Below are 13,438 nucleotides of genomic sequence, written 5' to 3'. Positions count from 1 at the left end.
GGCCAATAGTCCAATCGGAAACTTGGTATGTCATGTCCAAGCGCACAGGTGTCGTGGCCTGGTTTATTATTATTTTTTTTTCGCAAAGCTAGTGTGTTTGCTGTGTTTGTTGATACTCTCGTTGCACGAGCACTGCGCTCTGGTTGAGTAATTATTTAGTGTTTTGTTAGATGCACTTTGTAGCCCACTGCACTCAAGAGCCTTTCGCTCATTTCAGCGATTTTTTTCTCACTCGGAAATAAACACTTACTGGTTTTGGTGCGTATCTTGGCGAGTGTTGTAGGGAAGCGAAGTGACAGAATTTTCAAAACATAACGCTTCTCGCACAGATTTACTTGACCATCGCCTCTGAGATCGGGCGTCGCGGCGCGCGCGACTCAACTTCGGAAGCCATTAGAGGTTGATCGGAGATTAGTGCATCAGTAAAGGGGGATTACACTCCATGAAAACTTAAGCAAATGCGCAACCTGATAACTTTTGGAGGCTTCTAGCGCACGAAGGCCACCAAAATATCCGAAAAAGCCACGAGACCCATGACGTCACAGACGTCGCCGGCTTCGAGCCTAGGCACGAAGTTCAAGAACGGAAGGTCCGACTTCATTTTCACTACTAACAATCAGCATTATCCTGCAGATAAGTGCAAACAGCTTGCTAGAATACCTTCATCAGTCTAAGCTGATGCTGATTACAGAGTCCCTTTAATAGTTCTTACATAACGATTCGTAACAGGACTTAAACCAAGTTATGCTAGTCTGCTCGCCTCATTAGAACCGTATCACATTTTCCTTCCGCCAAAGAAGGACATACTGAGCGTTCCCTATTGTTTTCGTTCAATCCCCGGACCAGCCTTGCACGTTCTGATGTGAATGCCCGGAAGATATTTTGTGACGTCACAGTTTGAGGCAACGACTGAACAATAATTCAGTGTTTGCTATTAGACTGGAATCACGTGCAACTCAAAAGTGAATCGGCGTTTGAAATTAAACCTCTCGTAGACTTTTTTCCTGTTTGAATGGACATAAATTTTTGACGTCACTCAATGATGTACTCGCTGTCGTGGTGTGGGCCATTTTCTGCTCGAATCATCTCGGACGTCCCACCAAACACGGAAGCACGGAAAGTGTAATGTATTAGCCATTCTGGCTTTGTTCAGTCCCTTTTATTTTGTTTCAAAAAACTTACAAATGTTTCTTTATGTAGTGAGTGCAACGCCCCCCCCCCCCCCAGCCTTTCTTTCTTTCTCTTTGTGTGTGTGTGTGTGCGTGCGTGATCAATGAGTGGTTAGTACTCCCAGAAATCGATGACGTAGCAAGTAATCGGTGCGAGTTTCGCACAAGATGGCGCTAGCTGTCCTCTATTTGTGCCTTATTTTCCCGCTCATTCCTGCGTCTGATGTCGGTAAAGTGACACGTATATGACGCCTCTCTCGAGTAACCCACCAAACTAAACTGAATTACTTGTGTTCGTTTTAATCAAGCAGCCATGCATGGCACGCCGGCGGACGGCGCTCACGCGTGGCAATTAACCTTCGCCCCGAAACGCACTGCGCACGACGGCGCGCCCGGCGTTCGATAACGCCAGCAGGAAAGAAAAAAACAAAAACGAAAGATTCCCCCACAGCCGTAATCCACGTATTCCGGGAACCGCGCAGCTACGGCGCGCCATGTGATACGCGTTGCCGTTGCCGTGCGCATATAGCGTGCTCCATTCGCTCAAGCACGCGCACGAATGCGGTGCACGCTCTTCGAGACGAACGTCCGCTTGCGCCTCTTTCCTTTATTATTTTTTCTTCCTTGAAAGGAAGGGAGGGGGGGAGGCGGCCATTCTCACAAAGAAAAAGTGGGGAAATATTTCGTGAAGCGGGGTCCAAGGGCGCTAGTTGCCTCTTCCTCTGGTAACCGTACTTGTTCCGGGAACGACTAGTGATGGACCGGTGCACGAGACGGCATGTGGCCTCCGAGATTGGCGCCGCGCGCATTAGCTGTTCGGCAGTCGGGTGTGTACTACGCGACGTGATATGGCTCGTCGTTGTCGCCTTTATCGCGCGCACATGGCGTGCATTCTTCACTTAAGCGTGAGGAGGAGAATTCGTTGCGAACTTCACAAAACAAAAAGTGTAGACTTCTTTTCTTCTATTTTCTTTTTTTGCTTCTTTTATGCGGGTAAACAAGTATGGGGAAGAGAGTCTGCGCTGGCTGCCTCCTCGTTCGGCGAAGCGATCGATCCTGTTCCGGTAGCACAATAAGCCGACCCTGATTCTCGCCGGTCACGAGAGCGCTTCCTCCCACGGCTTCTCTACCTCTCTCTCCACGGCCATTTTTCTTTTTCTTATCTCATCGCTTGTTCCGAGTGCTGCTTTTCATTCCTTCGTTTTAAACGCACGGGCCTCGGAGGACTCGTCGGACGCCACTTGCGAGCCAACACCCCCTTGGCTTTCATCCATCATCATCGGCAAACGCTCGCACGTGAGAGTGATTGTCTCCCCCACTACCGTCTACTGCACCTCTTCTCTATCTCGCCGACGACTTTCTCTCCCACCAGCACTAAGCTGCTGAACCATTTGTGCACGGTGAACCGGCCTCTCGGGCATTCGCTGACAAAACGCTGCGTTCGGGAGCAACAGCACCGGGTCCCTTTCTGAATACTTCGTTCTATCCAGTTGAAGGGCTTCCTCCAGGAGAATGTGGCTGTCTTTTGCGGTACGCTTGCACAGGTGCGGAATTCGTACAGCGGGGAACCATAGCGCGCATATTCATTGTACGGTTATTGAAGGCAAACAGAATGCTGTCATCGCGCCAGCAACGCGGACTTGCTCTTATTTCTACTCGATTTCGTTTAGCGACAGTCTCGCCATCCATAGAGTCGTTGCAAACCAAGGAGCCTGTGGTGTGGTTGTTGCGGAAAGGACGACAGAACGGTAGTTGCGCTATGTTTACTGTTTATCGGCCATGTCATGCTGTGCACGCCGGCTCTGGCCAGACCACCGAAGCTAAGGAGCATAGGGCTCCATCATTGTACTTGCCAATTATACGAATTTATACCACAAGCAAACATCGAGTGCTAATTCCCTTTTGCAGCAGAAGCGTACAGGTGCCCGTCCTGAACGATACGGTGTCCGCAACAGTAACCCGCTTCTGCCTTTTGTGTTGTTCTTTGTCGCTGGTGGCGTAGGCAGAAATTTTTCCGGGAAGAAGAAGGGGGGTGATGGGCAGGCCGCATATTAAAACAAGCGTTTTGGGAGGCGGGCGTGGGAGGTCACTTCCTTGCTAGGCCACTGTTTGTCACCGTGACGTGTTATTTATAGCTCTTGCGTTGTCGACAGTAAGCTTCTGTAAACACAGTTCCTGAAACCTAACGCACGAGAGCATAAACTTCTGTCAGCGCTGCAAAATAATTGATTTACAGGTTATGCGGTGAATGAACGAAAATTTCCGACATGGCCAATTTCTGGCAAGCAAATGTTTTCTGCGTCGGCAATCTCGGAGGCTGCTTTTGAGCGCGAAACGGAAAGCCTGCTTGTCCTATGCTCTTGCACACACGTGCGGCTCACTTCTGCGGCGATCTCGTAGCCCGCCATTATCCCGTCGCTATACATGGCAGCCACGGACGTCTCGTATAACGTACAGCATAGCAACACTGCGCGGCCGTCCGGTATGTTTGCGGTGCCCCACCACGCCGCTATAATCCTCGAGGCTGGGCCATCGGCCGTTCGCAGCGACTGCTTTTAGCACTTGAAACCGAGGCCTTCATAACACCGCGGGTAAGGGCGTTTGGGAGCGCGTCTGCTGATTCCTTATTCGGAAGCGCGCCTCTGCACGGAACCCTGCTGCCGTTGCTGCCGACTCTAAAGCCACGCGGGGGACCGGTTCGCGAAATCTTCTCGCACCCTGCATCCTCGGTAAGGCACGGCCGCGTGTTCTTCGACCAGGCGCGAAGCCACACCTAGGCAGCTTGGCAAATCCCGACGCGGAGGCGTCTGGGACGACCTGACCGGAGGGGATCTTACGCACACAGGCGCACGTGTGTGCGCGTTCGTATGCGGTGGCCCGTCGGGCACACATCGGAGCCCTCGGCGACTCCCTTTCGAAGCGCAGAATGTGCGCACGACGAGAGGAGCGTACAATACCCCGTCTCGGCAGTACCGTGCAGTATAACGAGAGCTACAACACCGGACAAAGCGGTCACCGTTGCGCGGCAGTCAGCATTGCCGAAATTCGACAGCGCTCGTACTGCGTGTCTGCTGTTATTGAATGTGATCCGGCATTAAGTAACAAAGCGAACAAGATGCGGTCAATGGAGGATTAAATGGGCTGATCAGGCTAGGAAGCTCGTGGGTATTGTTCACGTAGTACAGTAACTGCAGATTTCTGGAAGGCCTTTGTCCCGCAGTGACCTTAATTTGCCTGATGATCAAATTAGACCTGCGCAATGGTGTGCCACCAAAGTGCTTTAGCTACATCGAGGCCGCTTCAGATTCTGTCCTGCTGCCATTACTAGTTTTCGAGCACAGACTTGCGTTAGCGTTACCTATTTTATTGGCACCACTTCTTTCTTTCATCAAAGAATATATCGAGGTTCGCATCCATCGCCCTTCTGAAGAAATTGAATATTGTTATGAATTTTTGATTAATTGGGAGACATTTCCCGTTTATTATTATTATTATTATTATTATTATTATTATTATTATTATTATTATTATTTTCGTCGTCGTTGTTGTTGTAGATAGTAGTAGTAAACAATGGATTTGAAGACCGGCTGCCAACTAGTTTGCACTAGTGAAGAGCACTTTTCAAGAGCAGGGGAGCTCAAAGTACACCTCACGACCCGTGTGTTCTCCTCATCTGTCCACGCGCTGCTCGCTACCAGCTACTTGGTCGGAACAGTGATTTCTCATCACGATCGCCCGCACACATTACTGTGTCTGTTTCTGCCTCTAATTTTCATGACAGATAACAGCCAGTCAAGACACTCATTACAGGACAGTTTGCCCTTGCTGCCACCTTACGCGAACGTATGCGCCGTAGAGAGAACATAGTTCTACGTAGAGAAAATTCGCCATTCGCCAGACTGCAGCAGAACGGTGTAATAGAATGGGTTACTCGGAAAGCAACCTTGGGAGTATATTTAAATGTCCTGTGCGAGATTAGAGGCTCGGACCACTGCTTACGTGCATACCTGCCTACTTGCCAGGGTTAGCCGTTCTACCGCCAAAGCTATAGCTACTAGACGCACAGGTGACTGACTGTCCGAAATACTGGAAGCTATTATATACTATACGAGTTCGGCAGAAATACGCAAGGCGGTGGTTTCGTGAAATGGCCTTGCTGATCGCGCTAAAGCTCATTTGCCGCTCCTGACCGGCCGACGCTACAGCTGCAGCGACATGGCGGGTACGCATGGCCACGCGACAGACGAACTATATACTGTATGCTATAATGTATATTACAGTGTCAAAGACAGGACGGCCGCCGACTCGCAAAGTTCTGTTGAACGCAACACGTGTGAACCCTAGCTCACGCCCTTCGTCGTCCGCATCGTAGGAGTAATCGCCGCGAGCTGTGTCCAACTTGCCCCCCGGCGTCTAACAGTTTCGGCAGGGCTGCACCGTTTTCGCGAGGCACGGGGGCGCGCTGCAGCAGCGGTCATTCCGCGCCTCCCGCGCCATCGTCGTCTTTGGTCGTCGTCGGCGGCCATGACTTGTTTCCTTTCGTGAGCGCGCCCCGCCTTCCAGCCGGCTCCACCTTTGACCCCGCTGTTTCCTGTTTCGGCATCAGCCGCTTTGGCGAGCATGTATACACACACTGCTGCCGCTGCGAGGGTGTGTGTATGTGTCTGCAGCAGCAGTGGGGGCACCGCGGAGACTCCCCATTCTTTTGCCTCCGTTACTGGCGTTTTACTTGAACCCCGAGGCGAATGTTTGCACCGCGAGTTGCGCCGACCCGCACCGTCGGCGCTGCTTTATTGATGCCTGCTGGCTGCTGCTGCTGGTGCTCTCGCCTTGCGTTTTCTTTTTTTATCCGTCTTGTTCGCTCCCCAGTCGGAGGCGGTGGCGGCGGTGGTCGCAGAGGCATTTACACGTGCGAGGTCGCTCGCCCATCAATCAGGCCCTCCTTTCTTCGTTTCGTTTTCGTTATTTCTTGTATTTTTCGCGCAGTTCTCTTTTGTTCTGGCCGCGCCCTGATTAGTCACCCTCGGTGTATAGATGAGAGCGGAGATATGGCGGAGAGGCACCGGAAATTTTAGACTCGTTTGTCCTTATTACCTTCGAGACCATTAACAGCCAAACCCGGACACCGCCGAGACGTTATGAAAAAACGGACCGCAATCCGGAGAGTGAGTCAGTCCACTACCAGGCAGCATGCACATCGCAGTATATCTGACGCTGGCCGTTCCGGGACTTTGGCGCTACTCTAATAATAATAACAAAATAGAAAAAGACAAGTGTTCTTCAACAAAAATAAATAATACGCTTGAATTTAAGTACAGAAGAGCGCGTTGAAAACTTATTTGCGAAAAAGCTTGCATTCTTGCTTTACTCGCGCTACACGCAGTGTTGCGGTGCGCGAACCCTCTCGCTTTATCAGATCCACTTCGCGAGCTTTGGTCAGGCTTTGCTGACGAACTGCTCACGTAGGCACGGCAACCGGGAAACTCGTGAGATTCTCGAGGCTTCTCGCGTTTAAATATAATGTTTTGGCACCGGTGTGTATTAGTCTGCAATGACGTCACACGAAGGAGATGAGAACGGCAGGGAATTCGACCGGAACGGGCCTGCATTTTGACGGGCCTGCATTTTTATTTTTAACTTGTTGTGCTTTTTTTTTTTTTTATCTGCTCTGACTTTCGTGAGCATTCATTCATTCCTGCGTTGTTTTCCCGTGACTTAAATCTATGTTTTCTGTTATTTTCGATTAAATCTTTCAGTTGAGGTTTTGTCACAATCTTTCTTCCCTGCGTTTAGTCTTTTGCGCGCTGTAAGAAGGAGGCGTACAATTCCCCAGAGCCCAGAAAAATTAACGGCTATCATTATCAATGCTATCATCATGATGTCAGGCTCCATGCCAGTGATGAAGTAAACTAATAAATATTGGATGTATTGTTTTCGTGCCGGCTAACGTTGTTGGCCATCTTCCTTTATTGTTTCCTTCCTCTTTCCTTTTATTTTTTCTCTCGATTGCGAATCCAGTCCAACAGTGATGTTTTCGTAATTTGTGATTCCTTGTGCCACTGGAGTGTTATGGCCTGCGCTTTCAATAGTGTAAACAACTCTATGTTTGACCGGCGTTCTTGTCAAGTTTGACCTGTCGAAGACATGCGTATGGCGGGTCGTAGCCGTTTTGCTTGCGGGCCGCGCAAATGTCTGATATGCTACATTACAATTATCTATGAAGTGTCTTTAGACGCTACACAAGGCCGTCACTCGCTTCGGTTCTCGACAAGGCGAATGAATGACCGCAGCTGCGACGACTTCAGTGTTCCGCACAGTCGCGCAAAGCAGGACCGCTATCGAGTGCCTTGAGCGTAGCATGTATACCGATACTCCGTCTTTAGAGCGGGGCGAAACGCCTTCCCGTTTGAAGCGGCAACTCCCACCCCCGTGACTCACGCGCGAGAAAAGCAGCGCGCGGTTCGAAGAACCGTATTAACTCGGTTCCTCGTGAGGGCCAGATTGCCGCGAGCTTTCGCGGACGATCCCTCAGCTTGGCGCCTCCAAGAAGGCAAGCGGTCGAGCGTGAGAATCGTTTCGAGGAATCGTCGCGCGATACCAGCGTCGGAACGATCGCACGGGCAGTTCGTGATCCCGCAAGCAAGCTTTCCCGTAGGGAATTAACGGCTTGCGTTGAGGACCGCTTGCGCGGATTGCTGACGTGATTCTCATGCGATGTCCCGGCGTCCTTGCGATGCTCATTGGGCGTAACGTACACAGAAGAATCAAATGGTTTTGTTCCACGTGTTCAAAGTAAACGCACTTGTACTAATTCGGACTGCAAAGGTCCCCTGCTATTATTAGCAAATCCCACCACCGAAAGCTTTCAAACGGGGCTCTCCAGTGTGCGAGAGGCCTGTCTTCGTCATTGTGCGCTGCAGAGAAGCTTGCTGATGACATTTTGAATGTGTCCTGATATGCTGGGTATGGCGTCCGAGATTGGACAACGCGCGATCTTGGATTGCATGGGCTGGGACTAGTGGATCCTCTTATGGTGTTCGCCTTGGACGCTTCCGGCGGCAGGATATTGCGCGCACGTTTGACAACCCCTTCCACTACTGAATGCGAAAATATGATATATGATAGTGTGACGGAGGCGAGATGTAGGCGAAAGATGTATTTACAGAACAGTTATAAGAAGAAAATGTAGGGCAAGAGGATGGCTGATCCGCCTTACCCGCAAGTGTCTTCATCGCTTTGCCAAGCATCGCGTTCATCCATGTACGGATCGCTCCGTAACATGATCGTGCGGCGGCGGAAGCGCTGTCCTGGCGCTTACTATGAAGACAAGGAGCTAGTAGAGCAACATGACTTGAGCCGGCAAGCATCACAACATCACTATTGGTAGCGAGGAAATCGAAGAAGCAGGGCCCAGGGGTACAATCTCGTAATTGACGTCACCGAGTTGACGCAGTACCTTGTAGGGCCCGGTGTGACGGGAGAGAAGCTCTTCTGATGAACCAACGCAGCGGCATGGCGGCCATAGGAGGAGCAGCACGGCGAGAAGTGCGCGCTTTTGTGTCGGCTGTCGTAACCAAATTTTTTGGGATTCTTGCGAAGCAGACTTTGAGTCGGCCGTGGGCAAGTTGACGAGCTGAACGGGCTCGAGCAACGACGTCACTGGCGTATTCATTAGGTGAGTGTGGAGCCGAAGGAAGTAGAGTCGCGAGTGGCAATGCAGGATGTCGGCCAAACAGTAAATAAGACGGTGAATATCCAGCGGTGTAATGCGATGACGAATTGTACGCACGGGTAGCAAATGGTAACTTGTTGACCCAGTCACGGTGACCAGGTGAAACATACATGACCAGCATCTCAGTTAGCGTTCGGTTCAGGCAATATGACCGAAGGGCGGAGTTAACAGAGAGTAAGTGCTTTCGCCACTATAAACGCTGTCATCTGGTAAATGGAAGCAAATGGCTGTTTTAACCTTTGCGTAAATGATGCGTATCCTGTGTAGTTTGCAAAGTTTGCGAGCATATTCCTTGTCTAGTCGCATTTATTCTGCTATGGTATATCGCAAAACCAACGACGACGTCGGTGTAATTCAGTTTCGAGAGCACAGAACATGACGAAGGCGTGGGCTAAGTTCGGAATGCTTTCTACAAATATTCGCAAATCAAAAGAAATTATTGAATATCTCGCTTTTTGCACGCACAGTCACAAGCCTATTCACTTTAAAAGGATGCAATAGGCGAAGCTCAGTTCCGTTTACGCGTTCTTATTCGCCAAGATGCGCGTTCTATTCCCGCTGGCTCACGTTTCCTTTGGTCGTAATAGGTGCTTTCTTTTACGGTTTACTGCTGTCGGGGATGGCGCCACCGTGGGTGGTGCTTGTAGCGGTTATGGTCCACATTACAGTGACTAACCGAGTAACAGCGTACAGACAAACGCGACGTGACACCCGTAAGCCAGTAAACGCGTGTAATTTTCGGCGTGGTGGAGGCGAACGTAGGCCGGATTCATGCGTGACAACTTGTAATTTTCAGACAAGCGAGCGAAAAGCACGCGACGCTGCGGTTGTCTGCAGACAGCGTTCACAAATTTACATGCCTTGTGGCCGGCTGCTACCACGTAGAAGAGTGCGCGTACTGCGAGTCACGTTCTTAATGTCCTTGTTCAAAAAAAAATTAAGTGGGCATTATAAGCAGTACACTGCGAACGCGAGTTTTACGAAGACGTAAGGCGCGGCGGATAACAAGCAGAAGCAAAGCAAAACACATTTGGGCCAACACAAGAAAACGCGGCCACACCGAAGACAACAGCTCTACTAAGGGTCCCTTCATAATGCCGTAAGGGTAACGAAGAGCGCGGGATTCAGCAACGCTTACACTGATACGAATGGGATCAAGAGGTGAAAGGATATGCGCGTCACTCGAACGAAACAAACGTGATTGTTTACGTAGTGTGAATGCGGAGAACACATGTTCAAAGCGCACCTCGTGCACAGCCGCTAATCAACGAGTCACGATGACTCGACACGCCTCGCACAACGACCCGTGGCAACTCGCGCGCCAGAGAGAAGAGATACGCAGAGAATGGGCCACCGCAACCGGTGGTCCGTGACAGTTCACATCGCCCGGTCTCTCCGCTCGGCCTTCGCAAGAGAGACGGGAGGAAGTGCGCCGATTTTGGGCGTTTCCCCAAAACACAGCCGCCCGGCCCTTTACGCGAGAAAAAGCGGTGCCGGCGCGGCGCCGCTCGATTAATCAGAGCTGTGTGACGCGCGAGTGCGCGGCCACACGTACGGCGTAGGCCGGACACATGGCTGCGCGTAGGAGGAAGAATGGATGGATGCGTGCGCAGCTTCGCGCGTTCCTCCCGAGCGGCTTTTCGTGATTTCCGGTATGACGCCGCCGGCGCATGGACGAGACCCGGGCCTCGACCTGCAGCAGCGACGCCCCAGAAGTAGTCCTGTACGCGCTGCCGCCATGACTTTGTGTGCGTGGGGCCACCCACTCGGTGAGCGCTCACTCGAACGCACTCGGGCAGGCAAGAGCGCCCCCTTCGGTGGCGGCTGAGGGGACGAGGTGGGAGGGGGGGGACTTTAAGAAGAGAAGTGGGGGGGGGGGGGGGCGCCCAGGTGGCCGCTAGCTCCTGCGGCGAGAGCTTCCCCCGCAGCGCTCTCCATCCATCAGGGCTCGCTGCTCGGCCTAAGGGCCGAAGTAACCAACGCGCTCTTCGCAACTTGCCTTATAGTACCGGGGGTTTGTGCTCAAAGAAAAGCGATGAAAGTCTAGGGGAGTGGCTGGATGGCCGGCCTGCCGGCTCCTGCTCGCTGTAAGCAACGGCATGCAGGCGCACCGAAGCAGGCACGCTCTGGCCCGCGGCTACAACGTGTACAGGTCTTCTAGGAACGTTCACCTTTTCCTCGCCCCATGTCAAGTGACGACACGAGAACAAGAATAGGCTTCGAGTTTCTGAAACATTGCACTGATGTAAGAAAAGTCCCCAATGTGAAACTTTCGTTGAGACTTTCGTGCACGTGGCAACTTGACGCAGCGCCCTTGATGGAAAAGGTCGTCCGCGCAACACTCGGCCTCATTTGCACGGTGAATGCGAACACGATCTCCTCCATAAGCTCTGTATGCAAATTATGCGAGCTCATAACGCTTGCCAAATTGTCACGCGCCTTCTCAGCGAACCTGTTGTCGAAAAGTTCCCACGATAACTTCCATAATGTTAGCAGCAAGAGCGCTTGCGTCGTCGTATACCCGGGGCATGCGTGCATGTACGGCATGCGGCGCCCTCGCAAGCAGAGCTGCCGTAGCCGTTTCCAATATTTTGGTAGACAGCACCAAAAGTGGTAGAGACTGTTGGTCTATAGCTGTGTGCACCGTTTTCTCAAACTCGAGATTTAACTCGATGACACTGCTTTTAGAATACCGCTAAGTGTAACGAGTACAGTATAGAATCTCGTTGACACAAACTTCTGCAGATGCGTAGAGTATATGTCGTCGTGAAATGCAAATGTGTACTTGTTTATTTGCTGTTTATCGCGGTCAAGAAATTTTCCGCCTTTGTGAGTTTGTATACACTGTTATAAAGGCAAGTCCACTCTCCAGGCAGCACGCAACCTTTCCTTTCTTTTTTTTTTCTTTTCTTCTTTAATTTTTTAATTCTTCTTTTTTTATTTATTTCAGTTGTGCGCAGTTGACTACAGAGGTATCCAACGAGCTGCGATGCGACAGAGTGACATCGATGGTGAGTAACGTTTGTCGTCGCTTCTCACTATACTCTCTATGACACGCGCCATGCACACATGTATATGCATAAATACTGTGCATGTGAATATTGTGTGTGTTAGAGAGGGGGGTAGGGAGAAGGAATGAGGGTTGCAACCTGGCGTGGTACCTATAGATGATAGCGACATATGAACAAAAAGCTGATTGGCTTGTTCGTATGAACCGTCACGGTTTGTCAGAACATTCACATCACGCCGAAACGTCGTCAGTTGGACACGTGAGATTCGTGCCAATTACTTTTAAAAAAATACTTTTGATCCGGAAAGCCGTAGTAGCCGTGACGGTGTAATTGTACACTTTTCACGTCTGGTCCATGGCCACCAACCGTGCGTTGATTTCGTCCGAGTGCGCAGGCAACGCGTCACGGCCGCATCATCCTGTAGGCTCGCAACGCGAAGTCTCGGCTGCCATATAGACTATACGAAGAAGCGCATAGAGTGGCGCGAGCGGGTTTCTGAACGCCGCGGACGGCTGGAATCCGTTGTGTGGGGATGGAAGGTCGTTCCCGCGGGCGCATTGAAGAGAAAACGTGAAAACTGGGGCGCCTATCTGCACGTTTGCAGTGCGACCGACGCTGATGACGCAAAAGTGGGAATAGCTTCAACCGGTCCAGCCATCGAAGAGCGATGAAAGGCTCGAGGGCGCCCTGGCATCGTATACCTCCCCCTCTGGTTCCCCCCATTTACCTTCACGGGCTGCTGCCCCGTCCCTGGCCAGACGATGTGCTGCGACCGCGTGGCGGGCAGAAATTGACGGGTGCTTTCGCGCCGTTCGCGCCATTGTGACCTCATTTGTTGGCGCACACACATGCGCCGATGTGTAAGGAGGGCGACCGTATGTAGTTTTGAAGACGGCGAACCGAATCTTATGTAAGCTGAAAATGCCCGCACATTCTTTTGTTTTCGCTGTTTCTTTTCATTACTTCAATCATTTCCGGCCCCGCCGAAATCCGTGATGATGTTTGTGCGGCAGTGTTCCGACCTACTGCTCGACAGCGTGGTGTCCGTATTTCGTTGTCGTTGTGGGCTGCATAAAGGAACAAACGGGTACCGAGGACACGAGAGTTCCTTGCAGAATAAATAAATAAATAAAACTATATGGGGGCACCTAAGCGATTCTTATGATGCTTAAATGCGGGAGCATTACTTGTCGGCCGTGTTCAAAGTCAGGGGGAGGCCTTGGTGAGGGCGGGAGGGGGGGGGGGGCGCTCCCACTTCATTCTTTAAAAGAGGGTTCACCTTGGTTTCTATAGGTTGCCCGTTAATTATTCATTTAGTTGTGCGCTATAAGTGCTGTGGTATGCCAAAGACGCCTGCATTTTGTCCACTTTTGTAGCGGTAAGTAGTTGTGAAACCATAAAATTGTTGTTGTAGTGCCTGAGGGTGTCAATTAAACAAGGCAACTAATGCCCTGTGTTACAACTAGACTTATATGCTTTGAGTTCACGTATCTTGAATCCTTTACCTCGCGAGTTATTTCCGAAAG

At 51.0% G+C, this 13,438-nt stretch overlaps 1 protein-coding gene across 1 annotated transcript in view; it reads right to left on the bottom strand.

Moving 5' to 3' along the window:
* The window catches only part of ft (cadherin-related tumor suppressor fat), a 117,163-nt gene that overhangs the window by 32,585 nt on the left and 71,140 nt on the right, over positions 1 to 13,438 (bottom strand). The window lies entirely within an intron of this gene.

The sequence above is a fragment of the Dermacentor andersoni genome, chromosome 4, assembly GCF_023375885.2.
Source record: "Dermacentor andersoni chromosome 4, qqDerAnde1_hic_scaffold, whole genome shotgun sequence".
NCBI classification, from domain to species: Eukaryota; Metazoa; Arthropoda; class Arachnida; order Ixodida; family Ixodidae; genus Dermacentor; species Dermacentor andersoni.
This window is presented reverse-complemented; position numbering and strand designations above follow the sequence as displayed.